At 46.9% G+C, this 16434-nt stretch overlaps 2 long non-coding RNA genes across 3 annotated transcripts; both read left to right on the top strand.

Annotated features, from left to right (window-relative positions):
* The first annotated feature begins 392 nt into the window (after window positions 1–392).
* LOC123733211 (uncharacterized) lies at window positions 393–5772 on the top strand. Its single transcript, XR_006763664.1, has 3 exons — window positions 393–504; window positions 5440–5516; window positions 5723–5772. It is a non-coding gene; the product is annotated as an uncharacterized lncRNA (long non-coding RNA).
* Window positions 5773–5806: 34 nt separating this feature from the next.
* On the top strand, window positions 5807–14326 carry LOC123733210 (uncharacterized). 2 transcript variants are annotated; one of them, XR_006763662.1, is made up of 9 exons: window positions 5807–5959; window positions 6613–6748; window positions 6961–7030; window positions 7113–7172; window positions 7809–7886; window positions 8785–8950; window positions 9471–9511; window positions 9746–9894; window positions 14250–14326. It is a non-coding gene; the product is annotated as an uncharacterized lncRNA (long non-coding RNA). The 2 variants fall into 2 exon arrangements; XR_006763663.1 differs by lacking the exon at window positions 9746–9894 and having other exon boundaries at window positions 14250–14268.
* Window positions 14327–16434: the final 2108 nt, after the last annotated feature.

Raw genomic sequence — 16434 nt, 5'->3', positions numbered from 1 at the left:
CCTTCCTCTCCCCTTCCTCTCCCCCTTCCCCCTTCTCGCCTCCTCCCCCTCCTCGCCTCTCTTCCCCCTCCTCGCCTCTCCTCCCCTCATCTCCCCCTCCTCACCTCTCCCTCCTCACCTCCCTCACCTCTCCTCCCCCTCCTCACCTTCATCACCTCTCCTCCCCTCCTCTCCTCCCCCTCAACTCTCCTCGTCCCCTCCTCAACTCTCCTCGTCCCTCCTCAACTCTCCTCGTCCCCTCCCTCAACTCTCCTCTCCCCTCCTCCACCTCTCCCCTTCAACTACTTTAGGGAAATACTAGAAGTCTGATAACGATGGCACTAAGAATGTTGTTTATCTCTCTCCTATCCATCTCTCTGCTCTCAGACCGTAGTTTTGAGGATGACGCGGACAGTGCAGATAGGAACCGTGCTCAGGCTGCCTTTAAAGTCCCCAAGGTCCCCAAGAAGTCATCAGAGTCCTCTGCTGCACGAAGACCCAACCCGATTGGTTCCAAGATCGGAGGTAAGAGGCAGGATTCTATTTACATGGAAGTCAGCCTTGTTTACCTCCCTTCCTCTCCCCCTTCTCTCCCCTTCCTCTCCTCACCACCCTCCTCTCCTCACCTCTCCCCCTCACCTCTCCCCTCCTCACCTCTCCCCCCTCAGAGGCAGGATTCTATTTACATGGAAGTCCAGCCTTGTTTACCTCCCTTCCTCTCCTCCCCTTCCTCACCTCTCCTTCCCCCTCACCTCTCCCCCTCAGAGGCAGGATCCTATTTACATGGAAGTCCAGCCTTGTTTACCTCCCCTTCTTCTCCCCCTCCTCTCCTCTCCCCCTTCCTCACCTCTTTTTCTGGCTACTTCACAGGAGCTTTTTCATCTGTCATCACCATCAGTCATATCTCTGCTCTTCTATCTGTCATCACCAGTCATATCTCTGCTCTTCTATCTGTCATCACCAGTCATATCTCTGGTTCCATCTGTCACCATCAGTCATATCTCTGCTCTTCTATCTGTCATCACCGTCACATCTCTGCTCTTCTATCTGTCATCACCAGTCATATCTCTGCTCTTCTATCTGTCATCACCAGTCACATCTCTGCTCTTCTATCTGTCATCACCAGTCACATCTCTGCTCTTCTATCTGTCATCACCAGTCACATCTCTGCTCTTCTATCTGTCATCACCAGTCACATCTCTGCTCTTCTATCTGTCATCACCAGTCACATCTCTGCTCTTCTATCTGTCATCACCAGTCACATCTCTGCTCTTCTATCTGTCATCACCAGTCACATCTCTGCTCTTCTATCTGTCATCACCAGTCACATCTCTGGTCTTCTATCTGTCATCACCAGTCACATCTCTGCTCTTCTATCTGTCATCACCAGTCACATCTCTGCTCTTCTATCTGTCATCACCAGTCACATCTCTGCTCTTCTATCTGTCATCACCAGTCACAACTCTGGTCTCTATCTGTCATCATCAGTCACAACTCTGGTTCTATCTGTCATCATCAGTCACATCTCTGGTCTTCCATCTGTCATCATCAGTCACATCTCTGCTCTTCTATCTGTCATCACCAGTCACATCTCTGCTCTTCTATCTGTCATCACCAGTCACATCTCTGCTCTTCTATCTGTCATCACCAGTCACATCTCTGCTCTTCTATCTGTCATCATCAGTCATATCTCTGCTCTTCTATCTGTCATCACCAGTCACATCTCTCTGGTTCTATCTGTCATCACCAGTCACATCTCTGCTCTTCTATCTGTCATCACCAGTCACATCTCTGCTCTTCTATCTGTCATCACCAGTCACATCTCTGCTCTTCTATCTGTCATCATCAGTCACATCTCTGCTCTTCTATCTGTCATCATCAGTCATATCTCTGCTCTTCTATCTGTCATCACCAGTCACATCTCTCTGGTTCTATCTGTCATCACCAGTCACATCTCTGCTCTTCTATCTGTCATCACCAGTCACATCTCTGCTCTTCTATCTGTCATCACCAGTCACATCTCTGCTCTTCTATCGGTCATCACCAGTCACATCTCTGCTCTTCTATCTGTCATCACCAGTCACATCTCTGCTCTTCTATCTGTCATCACCAGTCACATCTCTGCTCTTCTATCGGTCATCACCAGTCACATCTCTGGTTCTATCGGTCATCACCAGTCACATCTCTGCTCTTCTATCTGTCATCACCAGTCACGTCTCTGCTCTTCTATCTGTCATCACCAGTCACGTCTCTGCTCTTCTATCTGTCATCACCAGTCACGTCTCTACTCTTCTATCGGTCATCACCAGTCACGTCTCTGCTCTTCTATCGGTCATCACCAGTCACGTCTCTGCTCTTCTATCGGTCATCACCAGTCACGTCTCTGCTCTTCTATCTGTCATCACCAGTCACGTCTCTGCTCTTCTATCTGTCATCACCAGTCACGTCTCTGCTCTTCTATCTGTCATCACCAGTCACATCTCTGCTCTTCTATCTGTCATCACCAGTCACATCTCTGCTCTTCTATCTGTCATCACCAGTCACATCTCTGCTCTTCTATCTGTCATCACCAGTCACATCTCTGCTCTTCTATCTGTCATCACCAGTCACATCTCTGCTCTTCTATCTGTCATCATCAGTCACATCTCTGCTCTTCTATCTGTCATCATCAGTCATATCTCTGCTCTTCTATCTGTCATCACCAGTCACATCTCTCTGGTTCTATCTGTCATCACCAGTCACATCTCTGCTCTTCTATCTGTCATCACCAGTCACATCTCTGCTCTTCTATCTGTCATCACCAGTCACATCTCTGCTCTTCTATCTGTCATCACCAGTCACATCTCTGCTCTTCTATCTGTCATCACCAGTCACATCTCTGCTCTTCTATCGGTCATCACCAGTCACATCTCTGCTCTTCTATCTGTCATCACCAGTCACGTCTCTGCTCTTCTATCTGTCATCACCAGTCACGTCTCTGCTCTTCTATCTGTCATCACCAGTCACGTCTCTGCTCTTCTATCTGTCATCACCAGTCACGTCTCTGCTCTTCTATCGGTCATCACCAGTCACGTCTCTGCTCTTCTATCTGTCATCACCAGTCACGTCTCTGCTCTTCTATCTGTCATCACCAGTCACGTCTCTGCTCTTCTATCTGTCATCACCAGTCACGTCTCTGCTCTTCTATCTGTCATCACCAGTCACGTCTCTGCTCTTCTATCTGTCATCACCAGTCACGTCTCTGCTCTTCTATCTGTCATCACCAGTCACATCTCTGCTCTTCTATCTGTCATCACCAGTCACATCTCTGCTCTTCTATCTGTCATCACCAGTCACATCTCTGCTCTTCTATCTGTCATCACTCAGTCACATCTCTGCTCTTCTATCTGTCATCACCAGTCACATCTCTGCTCTTCTATCTGTCATCACCAGTCACATCTCTGCTCTTCTATCTGTCATCACCAGTCACATCTCTGCTCTTCTATCTGTCATCACCAGTCACATCTCTGCTCTTCTATCTGTCATCACCAGTCACATCTCTGCTCTTCTATCTGTCATCATCAGTCACATCTCTGCTCTTCTATCTGTCATCATCAGTCACATCTCTGCTCTTCTATCTGTCATCACCAGTCACATCTCTGGTTCTATCTGTCATCACCAGTCACATCTCTGCTCTTCTATCTGTCATCACCAGTCACATCTCTGCTCTTCTATCTGTCATCACCAGTCACGTCTCTGCTCTTCTATCTGTCATCACCAGTCACATCTCTGCTCTTCTATCTGTCATCACCAGTCACATCTCTGCTCTTCTATCTGTCATCACCAGTCACATCTCTGCTCTTCTATCTGTCATCACCAGTCACGTCTCTGCTCTTCTATCTGTCATCACCAGTCACGTCTCTGCTCTTCTATCTGTCATCACCAGTCACGTCTCTGCTCTTCTATCTGTCATCACCAGTCACATCTCTGCTCTTCTATCTGTCATCACCAGTCACATCTCTGCTCTTCTATCTGTCATCACAGTCACATCTCTGCTCTTCTATCTGTCATCACCAGTCACATCTCTGCTCTTCTATCTGTCATCACCAGTCACATCTCTGCTCTTCTATCTGTCATCACCAGTCACGTCTCTGCTCTTCTATCTGTCATCACCAGTCACATCTCTGCTCTTCTATCTGTCATCACCAGTCACATCTCTGCTCTTCTATCTGTCATCACCAGTCACATCTCTGCTCTTCTATCTGTCATCACCTCTCAGGCTTGTTTTAGTTCTGTAAATGATGGTGATGATGAACCAACCCACAGGGTTCTGTATTGGGTGAGAGATGTGTGGAAGGGGTTTGTTTCACTCCAACCCTGTTCCTGGAGAGAAACCCTCCTGTAGGTTTTAGACTCCAACCCTGTTCCTGGAGAGATACCCTCCTGTAGGTTTTAACTCCAACCCTGTTCCTGGAGAGCTACCCTCCTGTAGGGTTTTAACTCCAACCCTGTTCCTGGAGAGATACCCTGCTGTAGGTTTTTAAACTCCAACCCTGTTCCTGGAGAGATACCCTCCTGTAGGTTTTAACTCCAACCCTGTTCCTGGAGAGCTACCCTCCTGTAGGTTTTAACTCCAACCCTGTTCCTGGAGAGATACCCTCCTGTAGGTTTTAACTCCAACCCCTGTTCCTGGAGAGAGATACCCTCTGTAGGTTTTAAACTCCAACCCCCTGTTCCTGGAGAGATACCCTCCTGTAGGTTTTAACTCCAACCCCCTGTTCCTGGAGAGATACCCCCTCCTGTAGGTTTAAACTCCAACCCTGTTCCTGGAGAGATACCCTCCTGTAGGTTTTAGACTCCAACCCTGTTCCTGGAGAGATACCCTCCTGTAGGTTTTAACTCAACCCTGTTCCTGGAGAGATACCCTCCTGTAGGTTTTAACTCCAACCCTGTTCCTGGAGAGATACCCTCCTGTAGGTTTTAACTCCAACCCCTGTTCCTGGAGAGATACCCTCCTGGAGGTTTTAACTCAACCCCTGTTCCTGGAGAGCTACCGTCCAGTAGGTTTAGATACTCCAACCCTGTTCCTGGAGAGCTACCCTCCTGGAGCGAATTTAACTCCAACCCCTGTTCCTGGAGAGATACCCTCCTGTAGGTTTTAACTCCAACCCTGTTCCTGGAGAGATACCCTCCTGTAGGTTTTAACTCCAACCCTGTTCCTGGAGAGATACCCTCCTGTAGGTTTTAAGTCCAACCCTGTTCCTGGAGAGATACCCTCCTGTAGGTTTAAACTCCAACCCTGTTCCTGGAGAGATACCCTCCTGGAGGTTTTAACTTCCTGTTCCAGGGTTGGACAGCCCTGCTCTAGTACATTAATAGTATAGTTGAATCAGGTCAGATGGTACTTGCGGTGGGGCAACTTATAGTGTCACTCAGACTGGGGTATACACGTTCTCTGACCTCTGACCTATCTGTCTCTAGGTGCGTCTAAGGATGGAACTGGGGGCATTGATGAGGAAGACTTCATCAAAGCTTTCACTGACGTCCCCACAGTACAGGTAACACACACTACTGTGCATTAGTACCAGGACTGCAAGCAATGTAGACACGACGTTTGTATACCATCACTAGTGTGAAATAAATCTCTCTCTCTCTCTCTTCTCTTCGCTTGTCTCCTCGCTTCTCTCTTGTCTCGTCTGTCTGGTCTGTCTGTCTGGTCTGTCTGTCCTGTCTGTTTGTCTGTCTGTCTGTCTGTGTGTGTCAGATCTACTCATCTCGTGACCTGGAGGATAACCTGAATAAGATCAGGAGATCTGTTCTGATGATAAACATGACTGGGACCAGAGAGCCGCCGCAATGAAGAAGATCCGCTCGCTGATTGTTGCCGGGCGACGGAGTACGAGTGTTTCTACCAACACCTGAGGCTGTTGGACGGAGCGTTCAAACTGTCAGCTAAAGACCTCCGATCACAGGTGGTACGAGAGGCCTGCATCACTGTGGCGTGAGTACCACACACACACTCACACACACACACATACTTTTTTTCCACATCTTCTTTGTACATTACTTCTCCCCCAGAAATTGGGAAAATGGAAGTAACACTTAATCTCTCTCCTCTCTCCCCTCTCTCTCCCTCTCTCCCCGTCTCTCTCTCCCCGTCTCTCGCTCTCCCCGTCTCTCGCTCTCCCCGTCTCTCTCTCTCCCCGTCTCTCGCTCTCCCGTCTCTCGCTCTCCCCGTCTCTCTCTCTCCCCGTCTCTCTCTCTCCCCGTCTCTCTCTCTCTCCCCGTCTCTCTCTCTCCCCGTCTCTCTCTCTCCCCGTCTCTCTCTCTCCCGTCTCTCTCTCTCCCCGTCTCTCTCTCTCCCGTCTCTCTCTCTCCCCGTCTCTCTCTCTCCCGTGTCTCTCTCTCCCGTTTTCGTGTCTCTCTCTCCCGTGTCTCTCTCTCCCCGTCTCTCTCTCTCCCCGTCTCTCCCTCTCTCTCTCTCTCTCTCTCTCTCTCTCTCTCTCTCTCTCTCTCTCTCTCTGTCTCGCTCTGTCTCGCTCTGTCTCGCTCTGTCTCGCTCTGTCTCGCTCTGTCTCGCTCTGTCTCGCTCTGTCTCGCTCTGTCTCTCTCTCGCTCTCTCTCTGTCTCTCTCTCTCCCCTCTCCCCCTCCAGTCACCTGTCGACAGTGTTGGGTAATAAGTTTGACCATGGGGCCGAGGGCATTCTTCCTGTCCTGTTCAACCTCATCCCTAACTGTGCCAAGGTTATGGCCACTTCAGGGGTGTCTGCTATACGCTTCATCATACGGGTGAGTTAGACCACACACAGACAGAGACACAGACAGCACGACAGAGACACAGACAGAGACACAGACAGAGACACAGACAGAGACACAGACAGAGACACAGACAGAGACACAGACAGAGACACACAGAGACACACAGAGACACACAGAGACACACAGAGACACACAGAGACAGAGACAATAAAATGACCTTTTGTGTATTTGTCTCTCTGCAGCACACACACGTTCCCAGACTCATTCCCCTCATCACCAGTAACTGCACCTGCAAGTCTGTGCCGTCAGAAGGTGAGCGTGATGAACATGATTACAGTAATGATGATGAAGAGGACTGGAGTAATGATGAAGAAGTTGTTTCTCCCTCCCTCAGGAAATGTTTTGACTTCTTGGACCTGCTGCTACAGGAGTGGCAGACCCAGACTCTAGACAGGTGAGAGTTCAACACACAGCATCACAGATAAGGGATCTTGGTAGAATCTTATTCACATGTTATTTGCATGACGTAACCATGTACAAAGCGTACTCTGAAATTAAAATGATTCATTTACAATATTAACATTAGTTAAAATGGTAATAATCGAGATTGTCAACGGAGGACAACAGTAACAACAATAACCAAGGGTCAAAATAACCACACATTGAACAATAACAATAATCATACAGTAGAGGACATGTGCAGGTTGATTGGTCTGTCAGACACTGTCCCTCATCTTATAGCAGGCAGCAATGCTGCCAACCCACAGCTCTCTGCGTCCTCCCCCAACAGGACGGGTAGCCTGTCCTCATCAGAGAGGTCTTTGAAACCTTGAATAAGGGTTTCACATTTGGGGAAATTACACTCTCTAATTGTTTTATATTTTAGACATTTAGTCAGGAAATGCAGCTCCGTCTCAGGTTCTGCTGTGGTGCAGTGGCTGCACAGCCTTTCCTCTACAGGGAGCCAGGTTTTCCTGTGTCTACCCTTCTCAAAGTTAAGGTTGTGCTCACTGAGCCTGTACTTTGTCAAGGTTTTTCTAAGGTTTTGATCAGTAACCATGGTCTAATAGTTTGTCTTGCTGTCTCTCAGACATACAGCGGTGATGGTAGCCAGCATTAAGAAGGGAATCGCAGATGCCGACGCAGAGGCCAGGGTAGAGGCCCGCAAGTAAGAATACACACACACACTCGGCATTACACACACACACACACACACTCGGCATTTAACACACACACACTCGGCATTTAACACACACACACTCGGCATTACACACACACACGGCATTACACACACATCGGCATTACACACACACACTCGGCATTACACACACACACACACACACACACACACACACACACACACACACTGCATACACACACACACACACACACACACACACACACACACACACACACATTTTCCTACAGACATACTCACACATTATTTCTCTCTCTCCCCTCCTCTCTCTCTCCCTCCTCTCTCCCTCTCCCTCCTCTCTCTCTCTCCTCCTCTCCTCCTCTCTCTCTCTCCCTCCTCTCTCTCTCTCTCCTCTCCTCTCTCTCTCTCCCTACTCCTCTCTCTCTCTCTCTCTCTCTTCTCTCTCTCTCTGTCCCTCCTCTCCTCTCTCTCTCTCCTTTCTCTCTCCTCTTCTCTGTTTCTGTCGTTTTTTCTCCTTTCTCTCTCTGTCCCTACTCTCTTCTTTTCTTCCTCTCCTTCTCTGTCCACTCCTCTCTCTCTCTTCTCGTCCTCTCTCTCTCGCTCCCTCCTCTCTCTCTCTCTCTCCCTCCTCTCTCTCTCTCTCTCCCTCCTCTCTCTCTCTCTCTCCTCCTCCTCTCTCTTCCTCTCTCTCTCCTCCTCCTCTCTCTCGTTCCTCCTCCTCTCTTACTCTCTCTCTCTCTCTCCTACTCTCTCTCTCTCCCTCCTCCTCTCTCTCCCTCCTCTCTCTTACTCTCTCCCTCCTCCTCTCTCGTTCCCTCCTCCTCTCTTACTCTCACTCTCTCTCTCTCTCTCCCTCCTCCTCTCTCTCCCTCCTCCCTCTCTCCTCTCTCTCCTCACTCTCTCTCAGGGCATACTGGGGTCTGAGGAACCATTTCCCGGGAGGCGGACTCTCTGTTCAACTCGTTAGAACCGTCCTATCAGAAGAGCCTCCAATCATCTCTCAAGAGTTCTGGGAGCGTGACGTCTCTTCCTCAGAGCGACCGCTCCTCTTCCTCATCACAGGAGAGCCTTAAGTAATGACCCCTGACCTTTAACTATACCTTTTTGAGAGGAGGGGCTCAGAGGTACCCGGAAAGTAATATTCTGCTCTCTCGCCCTTTCCTCTGCTCTCTGCTCTCTCTCTCGACTGCGCTCTCTGCTCGCTGTCTGCTCTCTCTCCTCGCCCTGTTCTCTCTCCTCGCCCCTGTTCTCTCTCCTCGCCCTGTTCTCTCTCCTCGCCCTGCTCTCTCTCCTCGCTCTGCTCTCTCTCCTCGCTCCTGTTCTCTCCTCGTTTGCTCTCTCTCCTTGCCCTGTTCTCTCTCCTCGCTCTGCTCTCTCTCCTCGCTCTGTCTCTCTCTCCTCGCCTCTGCTCTCTCTCCTCGCCCTGCTCTCTCTCCTCGCCCTGCTCTCTCTCCTCGCTTCTGCTCTCTGTGCTGTCTCTCTCTGTGCTGTCTCTCTCTGTGCTGTCTCTCTCTCTGCTGTCTCTCTCTCTGCTGTCTCTCTCTCTGCTCTCTCTCCTTGCTCTGCTCTCTCTCTCTCCTCTCTCTTTCCCAGTCGTCCTCTGTCATCTAAATGGTCAGCTGCTCCTGGAAGAGGTGAGACACACACACACACACTACCTCTCCGGTATTGATTACATGATTTTGTGGCGTGTACGTTGTTGTTTGTGTTTTATTATATACAGTGCATTCAGAAAGTATCCAGACCCGTTCATTTTCCCACATACTTTCGTGAATCCACTGTTATGTGCCAGCAAGTGGTTGTACAGGACGTGGTGATGTGCATGTGTCTGTGTGTATATATATATATATCCTCCCTTCCCCTACCAGTCCCGGCGGGTCATAAGGGCGGGCGTCGCCGGGCTACCTACAGCGTTCCCGTAGCGATGTAGATGTTAATGCGGCAACGGTTGCTAAGCAGCGGCACATCGGGCAGGTGGGGCCAGTGAGACTGAGCCCCAGCTCCTACTCCTCATTGGGTAAGGAAGCTGTCAATCAAACCAGACAGCCAACCAATCAGACAGGCAGTTTAGACATGAGTCTGACTGACAGACAGCGGACTGATATAGTCTATCAAATAGTCAATCAATCACACACACACACACACACACACCACGATATGGTGCTCTATGTTAAAATGGTTTCCTAGTGCTTTCAGGACCTGGGCTGAACATCTCTCTGAATACACTTCCTGCCTCTCTCGTCTCCCATGTTTGTGTGTGCTTGCTGCCTGTATGTGTGTTGTATGGCTGTGTTTGTCTGAGCGTGGCTCTGTGTGTGCTTGCTGCCTGTGTGTTGTTTGGCTGTGTGTGTGTAGATATGTTCTGTCAGTGTGTGTGTGTATAGATTAGAGGTCGGCCGATTATGGTTTTTCAACGCCGATTATTGGAGGCTTTTAAAAGCCGATGCCGATTAATCGGCCGGTTGTTGTGTTTTTTATTATTATTATTAATTCATTTATTTATTTGTAATAATGACAGTAACAACAATACTGAATGAACACTTATTTTAACTTAATATAATACATCAATAAAATCAATTTAGCCTCAAATAAATAATGAAACATGTTCAATTTGGTTTAAATAATGCAAAAACACAGTGTTGGAGAAGAAAGTAAAAGTGCAATATGTGCCATGTAAAAAGCTAACGTTTAAGTTCCTTGCTCAGAACATGAGAACATATGAAAGCTGGTGGTTCCTTTTAACATGAGTCTTCAATATTCCCAGGTAAGAAGTTTTAGGTTGTAGTTATTATAGGAATTATAGGACTATTTCTCTCTATACGATTTGTATTTCATATACCTTTGACTATTGGATGTTCTTATAGGCACTTTAGTATTGCTAGTGTAACAGTATAGCTTCCGTCCCTCTCCTCGCTCCTACCTGGGCTCGAACCAGGAACACATCGACAACAGCCACCCTCGAAGCAGCGTTACCCATGCAGAGCAAGGGGAACAACTACTCCAAGTCTCAAAGCGAGTGACGTTTGAAACGCTATTAGTGCGCACCCGGCTAACTAGCTAGCCATTTTACATCGGTTACACCAGCCTAATCTTGGGAGTTGATAGGCTTGAAGTGATAAACAGTGCAATGCATTGTGAAGGGCTGCTAGCAAACGCACAAAAGTGCTGTTTGAATGAATGCTTACGAGCCTGCTGGTGCCTACCACCGCTCAGTCAGTCTGCTCTATCAAATCATAGACTTAATTATAATATAATAACACACAGAAATACGAGCCTTAGGTCATTAATATGGTCGAATCCGGAAACTATCATCTCGAAAACAAAACGTTTATTCTTTCAGTGAAATACGGAACCGTTCCGTATTTTATCTAACGGGTGGCATCCATAAGTCTAAATACTGCTGTTACATTGCACAACCTTCAATGTTATGTCATAATTACGTAAAATTCGGGCTAATTAGTTCGCAACGAGCCAGGCGGCCCAAACTGTTGCATATACCCTGACTCTGCGTGCAATGAACGCAAGAGAACTGACACAATTTCACCTGGTTAATATTGCCTGCTAACCTGGATTTCTTTTAGCTAAATATGCAGGTTTAAAAATGTATACTTCTGTGTATTGATTTTAAGAAAGGCATTGATGTTTATGGTTAGGTACAGTCGTGCAACGATTGGGCTTTTTTCGCAAATGCGCTTTTGTTAAATCATCCCCCGTTTGGCGAAGTTGGCTGTCTTTGTTTGGAAGAAATAGTCTTCACAGTTCGCAACGAGCCAGGCGGCCCAAACTGCTGCATATACCCTGACTCTGTTGCAAGAGAAGTGACACATTTTCCCTAGTTAAAAGAAATTCATGTTAGCAGGCAATATTAACTAAATATGCAGGTTTAAAAATATATACTTGTGTATTGATTTTAAGAAAGGCATTGATGTTTATGGTTGGAGCAACGTGTACCTAAGCGATTATATGCAACGCAGGACAGGCTAGATAAACTAGTAATATCATCAACCATGTGTAGTTAACTAGTGATTATGATTGATTGTTTTTTTTATAAGATAAGTTTAACGCTAGCTAGCAACTTACCTTGGCTTCTTACTGCATTCGCGTAACAGGCAGGCTCCTCGTGGAGTGCAATGTAAAGCAGGTGGTTAGAGCGTTGGACTAGTTAACCGTAAGGTTGCAAGATTGAATCCCCGAGCTGACAAGGTAAAAATCTGTCGTTCTGCCTCTGAACAAGGTAGTTAACCCACTGTTCCTAGGCCGCCATTGAAAATAAGAATGTGTTCTTAACTGACTTGCCTCGTTAAATAAAGGTGTAAAAAAAGAAGAGAAAAAAAAGCCAAATCGGCCAAAAATACCGATTTCCAATTGTTATGAAAACTTGAAATCGGCCTAATTAATCGGCCATTCCGATTAATCGGCCGACCTCTAGTGTAGATATGTTCTGTCAGTGTGTGTTTGTTAGGCACGTTAGTTGTTCCGCATGATTCACTGTTTGGACTATGTTCTGTTACTAACCGACACTATACCTCTTTTTCTCACTCTCTCTCTGCATCTCTTACTCTCTCTCTCTGCATCTCTCACTCTCTCTCTCTGCATCTCTCACTCACTCTCTGCATCTCTCACTCTCTCTCTCTGCATCTCTCACTCACTCACTCTCTCTCTGCATCTCTCACTCACTCTCTCTCTGCATCTCTCACTCTCTCTCTCTGCATCTCTCACTCACTCACTCTCTCTCTGCGTCTCTCACTCACTCTCTCTGCATCTCTCACTCTCTCTCTGCATCTCTCACTCACTCACTCTCTCTGCATCTTTCACTCACTCTCTCTCTTGCATCTTTCACCACTTTCTCTCTCTCTGCATCTCTCACTCACTCTCTCTCTCTCTGCATCCCTTACTCACTTTCTCTCTCTCTCTGCATCCCCCACTCACTTTCTCTCTTTCTGCATCTCTCACTCACTTTCTCTCTCTGCATCTCTCACTCACTCTCTCTCTCTGCATCTCTCACTCACTCTCTCTCACTCTGCATCTCTCACTCACTCTCTCTCTCTGCATCTCTCACTCACTCTCTCTCTCTCTGCATCTCTCACTCACTCTCTCTCTCTCTGCATCTCTCACTCACTCTCTCTCTCTCTCTGCATCTCTCACTCACTCTCTCTCTCTCTGCATCTCTCACTCACTCTCTCTCTCTCTCTGCATCTCTCACTCACTCTCTCTCTCTCTCTGCATCTCTCACTCACTCTCTCTCTCTCTCTGCATCTCTCACTCACTCTCTCTCTCTCTCTCTGCATCTCTCACTCACTCTCTCTCTCTCTCTCTCTGCATCTCTCACTCACTCCTCTCTCTCTCTCTCTGCATCTCTCACTCACTCTCTCTCTCTCTCTCTCTCTCTCTCTCTCTCTGCATCTCTCACTCACTCTCTCTCACCCACTCTCTCTCTCTCTGCATCTCTCTCTCTCTCTCTGCATCTCTCACTCACTCTCTCTCTCTCTCGCATCTCTCACTCACTCTCTCTCTCTCTCTCATCTCTCACTCACTCTCTCCTCTCTCTCTGCATCTTTCACTCACTCTCCTCTCTCTGCATCTCCACTCACTCTCTCTCTCATCCTCACCCTCTCTCTCTCTCTCTCTCTGCATCCCTCACTCACTCTCTCTCTCTCTCTCTCACTCATCTCTCTCTCTCTGCATCTCTCCTCACTCTCTCACTCTGCATCTCTCACTCACTCTCTCACTCTGCATCTCTCACTCACTCTCTCTCTCTCTCTGCATCTCTCACTCACTCTCTCTCTCTCTCTGCATCTCTCACTCACTCTCTCTCTCTGCATCTCTCACTCACTCTCTCTCTCTCTGCATCTCTCACTCACTCTCTCTCTCTCTGCATCTCTCACTCACTCTCTCTCTCTCTGCATCTCTCACTCACTCTCTCTCTCTCTCTGCATCTCTCACTCACTCTCTCTCTCTCTGCATCTCTCACCCTCTCTCTCTCTCTCTCTGCATCTCTCACTCACTCTCTCTCTCTCTCTCGCATCTCTCACTCACTCTCTCTCTCTCTCTCTCTGCATCTCTCACTCACTCTCTCTCTCTCTCTCTCTGCATCTCTCACTCACTCTCTCTCTCTCTCTCTCTGCATCTCTCACTCACTCTCTCTCTCTCTCTCTCTCTCTCTCTCTCTCTCTGCATCTCTCACTCACTCTCTCTCTCTCTCTCTCTCTCTGCATCTCTCTCTCTCTTGCATCTCTCACTCACTCTCTCTCTCTGCATCTCTCACTCACTCTCTCTCTCTCTCTGCATCTCTCACTCACTCTCTCACTCACTCTCTCACTCACTCTCTCTCTCTGCATCTCTCTCTGCATCTCTCTCTTTCTCACACTAAAGATGATGCCTCAGATAAAACAGATGGTAAGATCAACTCCTCCTTCACTCCCCCCGCTCAAAAACACCTCACGCTTTTTTTTCCTTCATGTTTTTAATTCCTCCCCTTCATTCCTCCTTCCTGTGTATTCTGGGAGTGGCCCTGACAGGAAAGAGTTAACTCTGTAACCCCAGCCAATCTGTAACCATGGCGCCCTCTGCTGTTCCTCTGTACTCTCACAGTATCTCATATTCCATCAATGTGACCGACTCAGTTTGGTCTTCTGTACAAATTGTATATATTTTATATAATAGGAGGAGAGATAGATATATATATATATAGAGATAGAGAGAGAGATATATATATATATATATAGATATATTTTTACTTTAGATGAAAGCAGAGACACAGACCTACAAAGTGGTATCTCATACACTGAATTTGAGGAACAATGGGAAAGTGATTATGCTTTGAAAGTTGATTAACTTGTAACCTCACTTCTGAGAAAATGGCCTTTGGATGTTTTGCTATCTACTGGAGAGCTCTTCTTTAGCTCCACCCATTTAGCATGGTTCACACCCTCTTAAGCTTTAGCTCCACCCATTTAGCATGGTTCACACCCTCTTAGCTTTAGCTCCACCCATTTAGCATGGTTCACACCCTCTTAAGCTTTTAGCTCCACCCATTTAGCATGGTTCACACCCTCTTAAGCTTTAGCTCCACCCATTTAGCATGGTTCACACCCTCTTAAGCTTTATCCCAGTACGCTGGGGATACTAAACAACCAAAGGTTTATCCTGCGGTTTATCCTGCGGTTTATCCTGCGGTTTATCCTGCGGTTTATCCTGCGGTCAATACTGCGGTCTATACTACGGTCTATACCGCGGTCTATACTGCGGTCTATACTGCGGTCTATACTGCGGTCTAAACTGCGGTTTACCCTGCGGTTTATACTGCGGTTTATACTGCGGTTTATACTACGTGCTTTCAGCATGTCTGTAGACACTTGTCGCAGTGACATCATGAACATTCTATTTATATATATATATATATATATATATATAGAGATAGATATATATATATATATATATATATATATATATATATATATCAAACTTGTCGTTATGAAGAATCCCTTAAAAATCTCCAGGCTGCAGGACATCAGCAGCCTTGTGGTGCAAAATAGCATAACTGGTGTATTTTAACACCAATATACCCATCCACTTAAAAATGAATTTAGTATATGTCAATCTAGCAAACCAGGCAACTAAAAGCAACTTTTCTAAACAATGTTTTGGTTCGTTTCTAGCTTGTTAGCTAACCTTAAGCTAGCTGGCTAACCTTAAATTAGCTGGCTAACCAGTTCAAATAATGACCATATCATATAGCTGACAACGTCTTCACTTTAGCTTATTTGTATTCAATATTACAGGAAAATAAACTCACAACAAGATCATTATTTACAAGTTAATCACAAGCTAATTACAGAAAATAGCTTACGGTTGTGATTGTGACTAAATAAAAGCAGGGCAGTCTACCGAAGAATTGTATGACTTAGACACTGTCTCATTGGCATAACAATATATCATAATTTGACTTTGGTGCAGGTCATGTTGTTCTTCACATTACCCTCTCTGGTAAACACACACTATATTAAATAAGAGCAAAGTATATTTGTCACATGCACAGGATACAGAAGGTGTAAATTGTACAGTGAAATGGTTCCTTGCATAGTGGTGTCTTTTGTATAGACATGTAGCTAGCTAGCTAAACAATGAACCATAATCCCAACTCATAACATTACTACCCTGCATGAATCTGCAGGTAACTAACCAACTAGGTTAGTTGAAGTTATATCTTCATTTGACTTTGGTGCAGCTCATGCTGTTAAAGTGACTATGCATAGATGATACCAGCTAAGAGTAGCAGCGGTGTAAAAGAGGGAGGGGGGCAATGCAAATAGTCTGGGTAGCCGTTTGATTAGCTGTTCAGGAGTCTTATGGCTTGGGGGGTAGAAGCTGTTTAGAAACCTCTTGGACCTAGACTTACGCCCGGTACCGCTTGCCATGCGGTAGCAGAGAGAACAATCTATGACTAGGGTGGCTGGAGTCTTTGACAATTTTTAGGGCCTTCCTCTGACCCCGCCTGGTATAGAGGTCCTGGATGGCAGGAAGCTTGGCCCCAGTGATGTACTGGGCCGTTCACACC

Source organism: Salmo salar, unplaced genomic scaffold, assembly GCF_905237065.1.
Source record: "Salmo salar unplaced genomic scaffold, Ssal_v3.1, whole genome shotgun sequence".
In the NCBI taxonomy this organism is placed as follows: Eukaryota; Metazoa; Chordata; class Actinopteri; order Salmoniformes; family Salmonidae; genus Salmo; species Salmo salar.
Note: the sequence above shows the minus strand (reverse complement) of the source record. Positions and strands in the feature narration are given on the sequence as shown.